Genomic DNA, 14,081 nt, shown 5'->3' with positions numbered 1-14,081 from the left:
CTACTCTTTTACATGTGAGTTTTGAAAAATAGGGCTTAGTCATTAAAGGGGCACCCCAGTGAACTGAACTTATCAGCATATCAGGTAAGCGTTCGGATCTCCTGTAGGGGGCCCAGTTACTTACCTGTTTTTAGTGCTCTCTAGCCCCACCTTCCAGGTCAGGCCATAGTGACAGCCTGCTCAGCCAATCCCCGGTGAGCTGCCACTAGCGCTTGTGGAGCTTGCCAGAGTGCACTGAAGCCAGGTAAATAGCCGTGCTGCATAAGGGACATCATGTGGGGTCCCAGTGGTCAGACCCCCTCCATTAGACACTCCTTCCCTACCCTGTGGAACGGTTCAGTTTCTCTGAGCACCCCTTAAAGATCAAAACAGGCCTATTCTTAGTTACACAACCAGAATAAATCCCTAGATCAACATTTTGTCCCTAAAAATCTGATCTCCATAATATGTAATAGTATCCTCCAGAAATGCATCAAGGCCCCTTTTGAACTTTTTTATTTTTATTAAATTTTTTTTTTTTATTGTGTATACTATGACCACTGAGAGAGTTCCATAGTCTCACTGCTCTTACAAAACAAAAAAAACAAGTGACAAAAATAGGGTAAAAAAAAGTAGAAAAGGGCTGTGAAATAGTGCCTGTAAAATATTTAGACCGCTACTTATAGGAAAATAGGCACTTGTGAACATATATACTGTGTGTATATTATATAATATATATATTCTTTGTTACACACATGTTAAAAACATGAGGATATACTAAACACACAGTGGGATACAAAAGCAGCATCCAAGGGTATTCAACCAGCCAAATTTATGTATAGGCATAATAGTGATGGTGTTACAGCCAAGAAATCACTGCGTAATATTTAATACACTGAACAGGCAGACAACAGGATGTTGCTTACGTACAATGGAGATACTCCAATTACCATACAATGCATAATCTTGTAAACAAGAAAGTAAAGGAAAGTCCAGCTCGCCCTCTTTGTATCGTGCACGGATCCTCACCCAGGCTCTGTGTGTCCAGCAATGAAGAAAGAAAACAAAATGATCCAGCACTTAATGAAATCCACAGCTTTATTCAATCCTCTATATATATATATATATAAAAAAAAAAAAAAACAGCTTGGCAACACACAATTAACAAAGTCTGTATGAACTTGACGCGTTTCGAGCGCATGCGCTCGAAATGCGTCAAGTTCATACATACTTTGTGAATTGTGTGTTTCCAAGCTGTTTTTATAGAGGATTGAATAAAGCTGTGGGTTTCGTCAAGTGCTGGATCATTTCGTTTTCTTTCTTCATAAACTTGTAAACCAATGATAAAGTGCAAGTGCCCACAGTTGTATAGACTGTATTGTTGCACAATCCCAGCTGGCAGTAAATAGTAACCCACTAAAAGAGGGTCATACAATGTTGGTATCAGTACCAATATTACCCATAATGTTAGCCTTGTAGAGGTTGTGGGATGATGCCCTGGAATTCCACCAGGCTTTCATTATGGGTACTACTTTGCCTAATACCTGTGGGCATGTGCCTTGTAGTACCAGCAATGTATGAACAAGTTGCATGGGTTTTTCAGTAACATATACTTCCATAAAACTTTTTTTAAGGAAGGAAGATGAAAGCACTGTGTGTATCCACTCGTAATCTAATAACAGTCCCTCTCGGATCTGCGTTCTCTTCCCACTGCTCCAGGCTGTAGAACAGAAGATGCTTCCTCGGCTCAAGTCTTCTTACACATTTATTGTACTTGGGAAGAAGATTAATTATTAGTATTTCCATGAATGTTTCCAGAATACTTATTATAAATGTTAATCCGGAAGCTCAAGATCCCACACACATTGCTCTGGAAGCAATGTTGTGGGAATGCCTACCATTTAACCCCAGAGATAATGCAATAACAGGCTTATTTTTTTTTTTTTATCCCTTTTTTTTTTATTTTTGAATTATTATTATTTTTTTAAAGGAGGGGTATCAAAGCCTTCTTTAGGTATATAATGGCTGAAATAAACTCTGAAATCACAAAACATATACATTTTGACAGGATACTCATGTCTGCCTATGATGTACTCAATAAACGCAGCGTGAACCCAGTCAAATGTGTGTTATATTTTCTCACTGTTTCTGCTTTATATCAGCATCCAGCCTTCTCCCTCAGCACTTCACTTTAATGTATGTATAAGTTAATATAGAGGGCCCCAAAGGGTTTTTCTAATGCTCCACGACCCATTGTTGTCATCCAGTTTCTAAAGTGGCTGCCAAGGCCATACTTACAGCTCATGTTGCCCTAGGTACTCGGACGGAATACACCCCATTAGGGTGATTCCACAAGATTTAGAATTTTTCTATACAGATCTGTCACAAATACGCAGCAAAATAACACGTGTGTTATGCTTGTGTATGTTAGGGGCCCTATTACACAGGGCGAAGATTGGCCCAACGATCAGTTGAAGAACAAGCAAATGCTTGTTTGTTAGCTGATGGTATTGTTTTAGCAGGCTAAAAAAAAAATCTTGTTAGTTGGCCCTTTGTAAACAGCTGACAATGATAATAGTAAAGGGGCATGCTAACAACATTTTCCCTTTTGCCATGACAGCACCAACTGAGAGAGGGACTCCGCTCCTAAGGACAGGAAACCTAGAGGATAAAAGGCAGGTCCCTCCTCCACAGCCTCAGTGCTTTCCTGTCCTTGGGAAGCCTAGTGGGGCAGGACTTCCTGTCCCAGTTGGATACTGCAGGCTGAGAAATAGAGCGGAGTTCTGACGCCAGGTCAGACGACACGGTTGGGGGGAGACTGCTCAGATTTCAAGAAGCGTGGCAGAAGATCACCACGGACAGCTGGATCCTAGAGATTGTCTCAATAGGGTACAGTTTAAATTTTCGGTCTCCCACACCAGAGAGATTTCTTGTGAACAGAGCAAGCACAGTAGTACAGTCTCTCCTTCAAGACTTCATAAAGAACGCTTTAGAACCCGTTCCTCTAGAGCAGCACGGTCAAGGGGTTTACTCTCCAGTCTTCCCAGTCCCCAAGCCAGGCGGAAAATGGAGACTAATAATCGATTTAAGATTCCTAAATCACTTTTTAAAGAAAGAAAGGTTCCTCATGGACACTGTAAGGTCTGCCAAAAACATCTTGCAGAAAGACGACTGGATGGTTTCACTGGATCTCATGGACGCATATCTGCACGTCCCCATAAATGTGAACTCAAGAAAGTTTCTAAGAGTCGCTGTCATCCAGCAAGGTGTAGTGCAACACTTCCAGTTCCGTGCTCTACCCTTCGGCCTGTCATCTTCTCCGAGGGTGTTCACCAAGGTGGCAATCGCTATTGTTGCAGCTCTCAAACTCCAGCAGATCCAGATCATACCCTATTTAGATGAGTGGATACTGATTGCGGCTTCTCAAGATTTAATAGCCAGTCAGCTTCAGACCACTCTCAGCCCGCTTCAAGAGAACGGCTTCATCGGGAACGAAGCAAAGTCAGATCTTGTGCCATCAAGACAAAAGCGCTTTCTCGGTCTGATTCTAGACTCCAAAAACGACAAAAAGGAGTGCTCCATGGTGCAGATAAACAATAATGGAAACATAGATGGTAAAAGTTGTGCTTACCAATATGAGTTGTGCAAAGGCCAGCACAACTTTGAGAAAGGCATATATGTGGATCCCTCTGCTGCCACTCCACAATAATAGCAATAAAACCAAGGACCTCCAAACCAGTGGACAATGAGGCGCTGAGGGACCATGCGATAGGTAGAACAATCAGTTTATTCCCAACATGCAACGCGTTTCGCGCAACTGGGCTTCATCAGGCCTAATGAAGCGCAGTTGCACGAAACGTGTTGCATGTTGGGAATAAACTGATTGTTCTACCTATCGCCTGGTCCCTCAGCGCCTCATTGTCCACTGGTTTGGAGGTCTTTGGTTTCATTCTAGACTCCGTCAGCGAGAAGGTTTTTCTACCTTTAGAGAAACAGACCGCTATTATCCAGCAGGTGACCTACCTGATTCAGACACCGACGGTCACTATCAAGTCCGTCATGAAAGTCCTGGGCCTCATGACATCGGCCATAGAAGCTGTGCCTTGGGCGAAAGCGCATATGAGAGCTTCAAGCAGAGATTCTAGCGACCTGGGATTGCTGTCCGAATCATCATTCAGCCCCCTTGTGCCTATCAAACCACACTTGTCTGATGCTTCGTTGGTGGCTAAAGAAAGAAAATTTCTCTCGGGGCAACAGTTTCAGGTTGATGGAGCCATGTATCATTACGACAGACTCCTCCAAGAATGGCTGGGGGGCCCACTACAACAGCCGCTGGGTCCAGCAGCAGTGGTCTCCAAAAGAACAACTTTTCTCTTCAAATCTGAAAGAGCTGAGGGCCATCAGGTTAGCAGTCATGCACTTCTCACCTCTTCTCAAGAATTGTCCAGTGCTGATACAGTCAGACAACTCTGTGTCAGTCTACTATCTACGGAAGTAAGGCGGCACAAGGTCTCCAGCTCTGCAAAACGAGTGCAGAATGTTAATGAGCTGGGCCAAGCAGCATCTCTATACCCTGTCTGCAGTCCACATAAGAGGAGCGATAAATCTTCAAGCCGATTTTCTAAGCAGGCAAGTCCTGGACTTGGGAGTTGAATCTGAAGTATTTTTCCCAGATCATCAGCAAGTGGGGCTGTCCCCAGTGGGACATGATGGCCACTAGGGAAAGCAGAAAGCTTCGCAAATTCTGTTCTCTTTACTGTCTGGATCATCCAGATCACCTAGATGCTCTCACAATGAGCTGGAGAGGATTACACATCTACCTCTTTCAAGTGCTGAACAAGATACTGCTGGACAAGCCATCCATTCTGCTCATAGCTCCCTTCTGGCCTCGCAGAGATTTGTTCCCACTCCTGCTCTGCCTGTCCAGCGGGAACTTCTGGAAGTTGCCTCTCCATCAGGATCTGCTGCTCCAGAGAGATCTATTCCATCCACATCTCGATCGCCTCCATTTAACAGTATGGAGTTTGAGAGGCAGAAGTTTAGAAACAGAGGCTTATCAGAAGATGTAATTGAGACACTGCTGTCCGCTCGCAGGCCTTCTACAAATTTGCTTTATTCTAAATTGTGGAGAAAATTTTTGTCTTGGAAGGTGGAAAAAGGAGATCATGAGATCTCCTTACCAGTCATCCTCCAGTTCTTGCAAGACGGTTTCTTAAAGGGGCTGAAACAGAATACGCTCTGTGTGCATGTGACAGCCATAAATGCCTTCACCGATGGAAGATTTGCCAAGCAGCCACTTATCGCTAGGTTCTTCAAAGCTCTCAAGAATCTTAGGCTGACTGTGAAACCTCCAGTTGCTTCCTGGGATCTTTCTCTCGTACTAAGGAAGCTTACCCAGCCTCCGTTTGAGCCAATTCAAGAAGCAGATATTAAATGGGTCTCCTGCAAAGCTCTGTTTCTTGTCTCTGTCACCTCTGCCAAGTGCCTGGGAGAACTTCAAGCGTTATCTTCTAAGTCTCCATATACTAAATTCACTCCCCAAGGTGTACTACTCAGAACCGTCCCCTCCTTCGTGCCTAAAGTGGGGTCAGACGCAAATATAAACACAAGTTTTTTTGCCAGTTTTTTCCCCCGCCGAGGATGAAGATAATCTTCAGTCGCTGGATATCAAGAGATCTGTTATGTTGTCTGAACAGGGTGGAGAATTTTTGTCCAGTTTGCTGGTCCAAGGAAAGGCAGAAAGGCGGCTAAAGACACCTTAGCCAGATGGATTAAAGCCACCATCATAGAAGCCTACGAGTTAGAAGGTTTGAATCCTCCCTTTCCTTTAAGGGCACACTCCACGAGGGTTGCTGCAACTTCATGGGTGGAGAGAGCACAAGTGCCACTGGTCGACATTTGTAACTCTGCTTCCTGGTCAACGTCCTCCACTTTCATCAACCACTACAGGCTTGACATCCAGGCACAGAGTCCAGCCTTCAGTTCTGGGGTTTTGTATGCGGTATTACAAGATTAAACCCTCCCGTTTTATTTTGTCTGCTAGTGAGCATCCCTTCTGTGCTGCTGGATGTCGTAGAAGAAAGTGAAAATTGTATACTTACCGTAATTTTGCTTTCTTCGAGACAGAAGGCAGCATGTATATACCCACCTAATAAATGTATTATTTGCAAATCAGAAAAGTGTCTAGTTATTAACACAAACACGCACAGGTGTACAGGTGATATGTAAGGTATGTCCACGTACCATTGGCTGATGCATGTTTGAGTTTTTTTTAGGTGGGTGGTATTACCGGGAATAAAAGAGGCCGGGATTATCCCTTCTGTGCTGCCTTCTGTCTCAAAGAATTACGGTAAGTATACAATTTTCACTATAATACTGCTCTGTATATACAAGAATAGAATTACTATAAGGCTATGTTCACATGGGGGAATGTCCACATGGAAAATTTCTGTGCAAGCATTCCACCGACAGTGGAGTGCCAGCAAACCAATAGGCGCTAGGACTGCTCTGAAATGCGCTGTCTCATAGATTTCGTGCAGACATGTCTAGTCTTTCTGTGGACTCCGGAATTGGGTTTTCCGTGCAGGGATTTCCGCTGTGTGCACAGTGCAGCAGAAATCTACTATAATACTACATTCTATATACAAGAATATAAGTACTATAATACTGTCCTATGTACGTTAAAATAACTACTATAATACTGCCCCTTATGTACATTCATATAACTACTATAATACGGTTTTCTATGTACATTCATATAACTACTATAATACTGCCCCTATGTACAAAAATAAAACTACTATGATTTTGCCCTATATGAACAAGAATATAACTACTAGAATATTGTCCCCTCTGTAGTGTTATGACTATGTACTCTTTAGGTAATTTGCTTATCTGTTTCTCTTCAGTAGATTAGATTACAATGTCACCTTCATTATTATTATTAATATTCATAATATTCCATCTGCACGTCAGTAAGAAGACCGCAGTTAACCCTATGAGAGCAGGTATGTGGAGACTTTTGGGAACAGATGTGGGTTGTTTTCCTGGATTGTAATATTCTGTTCAGTCATCTTGGTCTCCATCATATAACAATTCCTCCCAGCTGTCATTACACAGCTTTCCACAAACCCTACATAACAGAGCAGTCTGTATAGTAAGGCTAAGTCTCCACTTGTTTTTTTGTCCTGTGTTTTTAGGGATTAAAAAAACGCATGAAGAAAACGCCAGTGCAATGTACGTCATCATGCGTTTTTTCTGGCATTTTTTTTGGCGTTTTTTTCATTTGTGTGGAAATTGCATTTTTGGCACCTTTGGCGTTTTTTTTTTGTTTTTTTTTGTTTTGGTACCCAAAATTTGTGTACCCAAAAAAAAATGATGGAAAACCTTTTATTAAACGAAATGTATATATTTTACAACCAACTTTTTATTATTTTTTAATAAAGTGTGTATGTTTCACTTTTTTCTTCTATTTTTTACATTTTTTAGGTAGTACTACTACTCCCAGCATGGAACAGACTGTTCCATGCTGGGAGTAGTAGTACCTGAAGTAATAGACAGATCGCCCCGGGTCTCAGTCCTGACACCCGATGCGATCGTCCATTATATAGCACAGATGCCGCTGTATATATTGCTCGCATCTCTGCACTATACTCCGGCCAGTAATGTGAATAGAACATAATTCATTCATATTTCCCACCCAGAGCTGTGATTGGCCGGATGGTTGCAGCCAATCACAGCTCTGAGAGAAATATCAATGAGTGAGTGGCCGGCCCGGAGTATAGTGCAGAGCAGCAATGTGAGCGATGTATACAGTCGCTCCATCTCTGCTATAGACAGGACGATCACAGCGGGTGTCAGTAGTGACATCCACTGTGATGTGTCCTTAAGCAGGCACTACTACTCCCAACATGGAGCACACTCTGGTCCATGCTGGGAGCTGTAGTACCTGCATTAATAGACAGATCGCAGCGAGTGTAACTTCTGACACCCGCCGCGATCTATTAATGCAGGTACTACAGCTCCCAGCATGAGTGTGCGCCATATTGGGAGTAGTAGTACCTGCAGTTATGGAAAGATCACAGCGGGTATCACTCCTGACACCCACTGTGATCCACCTGTATAATGTATAGATGCAGCGGCCACTCTTATATGGTCCCCTGCACGTCCGTATATATACACATGTTCCTATTTCTCACAGAGAGCTGTGATTGGCTGGAACCATCTGGCCAATCACAGCTCTGCTGGAAATATGAATATGTGTATATATACGTCAGGGCAGGGGACCATAGAAGAGCGGCTGGCCGCATCTATACATTATACAAGAGGATCGCAGGGGGCCCCGGCGATCTGTCAATTAGTACAGGTACTACTACTCCCATCATTGAACAGTGTGTTCCATGCTGGGAGTAGTAGTACTAACTAAATGTAAAAAAATAAAGAAAACAAGTGAAAAACACACACAGAATACATTTTTATAATTGTCGGCTACATTTTTATTTCCCCGCACACATAAATTGATCCCTGTTTATAAAGTAATAAAATGTTTTTTTTATAACAAATATACATTTCGTTAGATACAGTAGTGAAGGAAAAAATTTTATCTTTAAAAAAAAAAAAAAAAAAAAAAATTTTAATGGTACCCTATGACATATTTTTCAAAAACAGGTATCTCCATCACTTTTTTGGATCGCTTAAGTCCAAAAAAGATTAAAAACCACCCGCAAAAATGACAAAGTTAAACCCGTTTTCTTGGCGTTTTATCACTACCATAGACTTCTATTGGAGCAAAACACCACGATTTTGACAAAAAATTCCGGTTTGAGCGACATACAGAGTTTTTTTCAAAACACCAAGGAGCTGAAAATACCGCAAAAAAGTGAAAAACTCAAAAAGAATTAAAAAATGGCAAAGTGAGAAAACGCCAAGTGGAATTAGAAATTAGCGATTTCTTATTTATTTACAGCTAACATTTGGCCGCAGCGTTTTTTAGCCAAAAAAACATCATGCGGCAGAATTGGCGTTTTTCATGGCCAAAAGAAAAAAAAAAACAAGTGGAGACTTAGCCTAATGCAAATCTTGTAGCCAGTCTTCAGGGTACTTCTGATATGTCAATCATGCATTCATGAAGTAGGCAGCTCAGGATGAACAGAGCTGTACTACGGCATGTAGTGTACAGGCTGTTTTTGCACAGTTTACCATGGGTTGCATATATATATATATATATATATATATATATATATATATATATATATTATAATATAATTATTGGACAGTCAGACACGTTGCGCTCAACAGCCATGACATGAGTCCCTGTACATTACTGACTGCAGTCCTGAATACAACAAATCCCCGACCACCAGCATCATATTGTAGATCTGAGGGCAAGATACACAATGGATACTCCACAGACCTGTGACCTCCAGGTATGATGTAGCCACATATATTATATTTTATATGTATGTATGTATATATATATATATATATGTGTGTGTGTATATATTTATATATTATATATACCGTATATATATATATATATATATATATATATATATATATATATATACATATACACATACACATACACATACACATACACATACACATACACATACACATACACATACACACACACACACACACACACACACACACATATTATGTATATGTTAATATATATATATGTGTATATTAACAAATGTTATGCATTTAGAGCACATAAGGGACAGAGTAGGGTGCCTTTAACTTAAAGGGGTACTCCGCTGCTCAGCATTTGGAACAAACTGTTCCGAGCGCTGGAGCCGGCGCCGGGAGCATGTGATATCATAACCCCACCCCCTCATGACGTCACTAAAATGATTAGTGCTTGAATATAAGTGCATCTCCAACATACTGACATTATTTGGCCATTTTACCTTCCCCCTAAAATAGTGGTCCCCATATCCTTTCCCACACTGCTCTCCATCAGCCTCTGCCATCTCCTACACAGACAACTCTCTTCATAATGCTTTATTAGGGTAAGGGTGACGGGGGAAGAAAGTAGGAGCCATGTACTGAAGCGGTGTGTGTTCAGCAGAGCTGTGTGTGTGTGTGTAGGACTTCAATGGTGCTAAGCTTTGTGTGTGAGTAGTAGAGATGTGTATGCAGTTGTGCTTTCCTCCACTCTCAGGTGAACAGAGAGGAACTGTATGGAGGAGACTGGTTCAGGAGAACAGGGCTGTTTAGAGCCACAGGGAAGAACAAACAAGAGTCTGAACATGATCAGAGATCATTACTAAGTATGGCTTCGGTGTTTTCTTTTTCTTTTGGCTCAGTGATGTAAAGTGCGCTTTAAGTACAATCCTACTACCAGAAGCCTGACCCTGCATTGAGTTTACTCTCCAATAAACCCTGCAATAAATGTGCTTCCCCATAAACCCTACAGCAAGCATGTCAAACTCAACGGCTAACATGGGCCAAAAAAACAAGATTTAAGTTTATGTGGGAGGCATGAAAAAAAAAAAAACCATGCCCTTCCTGCACAACACCCCATGTCCCCTTTGCACAACAACCCATGCCCCCTGCACAACATCTCATGACCCCCTTCACAAGACCCCATGCCCCTTTTGTACAACACTCCATGCCCCCTTTGCACAAGACTGCGCAGTACTGTTCCCCCACATTAGGTGCAGTATAGTTCCCCCACATTAGGTGCAGTTCAGTTCTCCCACAAACATACAGCCTTCAGCCATATACAGCGTATGGCTGGAGGCTGTATGCCTGTTTACTGCCCCACTTCAGTGTTCCGACCACCACTCCTCCCGTCCGGGGTCACAATCTACTGCTATGGCCTATGGGCCATAGCAGTAGGTCCCGGGACCGGAGGAGCGGTGGTCAGAACACCGAAGATAACGTGCTGGTGAGTGGTAACTTGCCATACCCGCGTGTCCTCCTCACTGCTCTGCTCTTCTCCTATGGGCGCACGCACACGGGACGTCAGTGACGTCCATGCGTGTGCTACCTCCCGGCGGCCCCTGCATTTTTAAAGTTAACTGGGCCGCAGAGAGGTAATCGGGGCATCCTTGTGTCCTGAAATTTTTCTTCGGGACACAGGGATGCCCAGAATGTGACGGGGGGGCCGGAGCAGGCGCTCCAGGAGTGCCAATGATGATCCGGCCCTGACCAGAGCAATGAATATCTTTGCCGGGCCACAAAGATATTCATTGTGGGCCGCATGAAGCCCGCGGGCCTCATGTTTGACACCCCCATGCCTCATGTGCACCCCATAATCCTGCCATTGACAATATATTGAGAAAACTATTCGCCCATACAGAAATGCACAGCTCACCCAGCAAATCTCTCACCTGTGCACGGACTCACCAGTACCACCTCCGGATTCAGGGAAACTTCAATACAAAGAAAGCAGATGCCCGGCATCCAAAGTGCGAGATAAAACCAGTCTTTATTGAACGGATCACACAGAGAGGAGTATAACAAACATGATAAAACCTCTGACGTGATTCACACTGTTAGCGCTTAGTCATAGAGTGCTACATTATGTTACAAAACTAATTAAAATACCTGAAAGCCCCATCACATGATTGTGAGGTGTTGTCTTCAATCAATAGAACATACAGATAAATGGAAACTCTGGTCGGGACGTGGTAAATTCCAAGAACCTAAACGGATTAGCATCAAAGTTATAATAAACATAGTGACAAAGGCGCTGCAACAAATATCAGATGGTAGGTAACCTACCTATATTTATCATCATAAAGTGTATCAAGCTACATATATAAAAAAATAAACTCTCCTAATCATGGATTAATATAGGGAAGTTTCTGTATATATACGTAGGAGTTTTTAATATTTGTAGCTTGATACACTTTATGATGATAAATATAGGTAGGTTACGTACCATCTGATATTTGTTGCAGCGCCTTTGACACTATGTTTAATATAACTTTGATTCTAATCCATTTCGGTTCTTGGAATTTACTAGGGATCGACCGATATCTTTTTTTTTTTTTTTTTTTAGGGCCGATACCGATAATCTGTGGCCTTTCAGGCCGATAGCCGTTAACTTATACTGATATTAAATTATCGGCTATTTCTCCACCCCCCCCCCCCCCCAAGAAGCCGCTGCAGATCATTGATTTAAAGCGGGCGCTTTAAATCAATGAACTGCAGCGGCTTTGGCTGAATCAGAGACCACCGCCGCCACCCGCTTCTCTCCCCCTGTCTGTCCGGGGGTCCTCCCAACCACTGCCGCTGCCCCCCAGCCACCCCCGCACCGCACACCGCCACTGCCCCCAGCCATCCCTACCCCCGCACCGCACATCGCCGCTGCCCCCCAGCACTCCCCCCTCCCTTTACCCCCACACCGCACACCGCCCCCACCACCGCTGCCCCATTGCCTCCCCTATCCCCGGTTTTATAATTACCTGTTCCCGGGATCCATGTTACTTCTGGCTCTCGTCCTGAGCGGTCACTGTGCGCACTGACGGTGACGTCACATTGAGGACGTCACTGCGCTGCACAGCGTAATGCAGGACGCAGCAGGAGTCAGAAGTAGCGCGGGCCCCAGACCCCGGGAAGAGGTAATTATAAAACCGGGGATAGGGGAGGCAGTGGGGGCGGGACATTATCGGATTATCGGCAAGGTAATTGCCGATACCGATAACGTCAAAAATCGTGAATATCTGCCGATAATATCGGCCAAACCGATAATCGGTCGATCCCTAGAACTTACCATATCCCAACCAGAGTTTCCATTTATTTGTATGTCCTATTGATTGAAGACAACACCTCACCGTCATGTGATGGGACTTTCAGGTATTTTAGTGAGTTTTGTAACATTGTAGCACTCCATAACTAAAAGTACCGTATTTGCCTCCACAATCCACCTCCAGGAGCTCTTAGGACATCCCATTCTAGATCCATATTTGTAATATAGCGATGGTCCCCCTTTTCTACTCTTCTGGGAATATTTTCTACAAGATTTTGAAGAGTTCATCTGTGGGAGTTTTTGCCTATATATCCAGAAGAACATTTGTGAGATCAGACACTGATGTTAGATGAGAGGGCCTGGCTCACAATCTCTGGTCTAGGTCATCTCAAAGGTGCTGGATGATGGGGGAGGACAATGCTTTGTGTGGACCAGCCAAGTATTTCCACTCCAACCCCCCCCCCCCCCCTTAGCCACACTTTTATAGACCTTGCGTGGTGCTCTTGGGCACAGTCATGTTGGAATAGAAAAGAGCCGAACCCAAACTGTCTCCACAAAGCTGGAAGCATACACAAAGCATTAAGGTTTTCCTTCACTGGGGCTAAGAGGCCTAGGCCTATCCCTGAAAAATACCTCCATACATTATCCTTCCTCCACCAAACATTACAGGTGGCACAATGCAGTCAAGCCAGTAACATTCTCCTGGCATGCGCCAAATCCACACTGGTCTATCAAACTGCCAGATAGAGACATGTGATTCCTCAATGCACAGAACTCTCTTCCATTGCTCCAGAGTCCTGTGACGGTGTGCTTTACACCACTCCATCTATCGCTTGGCATTGTTGGCTCGGGATGTAGGGTTTGCAGGTATCTATCTGCTCAGCCACAGAAACCCATACCATGAAGCGCCCAGCAGGCACAGTTTTGTGTTGATTTTAGTGCCAGATGAGGCTTGGTCAGATGAGTCGGCAGAGCGTTGATTACTTTTATATTCTATGTGCCTCAGCACTTGGTGGCCCTGCTCTGTAACTTTGTGGCCTCCACAACGTGGCTGAACTGCCGTGATTCCTAAATTCTTTCACTGCACAATAATACCACTCACAGCTGATTGCGGAAGATCTAGGGGGGGGGGGGGGGGGAAATGATACAACGGTGGTATCCTATTACAGTACCAGCTAGAATTCAGTGAGCTTTGCAAAATGACCCATACTTAAATAAATGTATGTAAAGGAGACTTCAATGTGACTGAATGAAACCCCTGAATTCAAAGATTAAGAGGTGAAGCCCAATACTTTTTTCCATATAATGTATGTGCTCCCATATAAACCTACAATACACAGTATGTACACCCCCTGCAGCATGAGGCTGCCAGAAGGTGAGATTCTCTGACAAAGGA

At 43.5% G+C, this 14,081-nt stretch overlaps 1 protein-coding gene across 4 annotated transcripts in view; it reads left to right on the top strand.

Annotated features, from left to right (window-relative positions):
- The window catches only part of LOC130296188 (opsin-5-like), a 128,501-nt gene that overhangs the window by 16,565 nt on the left and 97,855 nt on the right, over window positions 1-14,081 (top strand). The gene's annotated exons all lie outside the window — the stretch shown is intronic.

Source organism: Hyla sarda, chromosome 12 (genome assembly GCF_029499605.1).
Source record: "Hyla sarda isolate aHylSar1 chromosome 12, aHylSar1.hap1, whole genome shotgun sequence".
In the NCBI taxonomy this organism is placed as follows: Eukaryota; Metazoa; Chordata; class Amphibia; order Anura; family Hylidae; genus Hyla; species Hyla sarda.
Note: the sequence above shows the minus strand (reverse complement) of the source record. Positions and strands in the feature narration are given on the sequence as shown.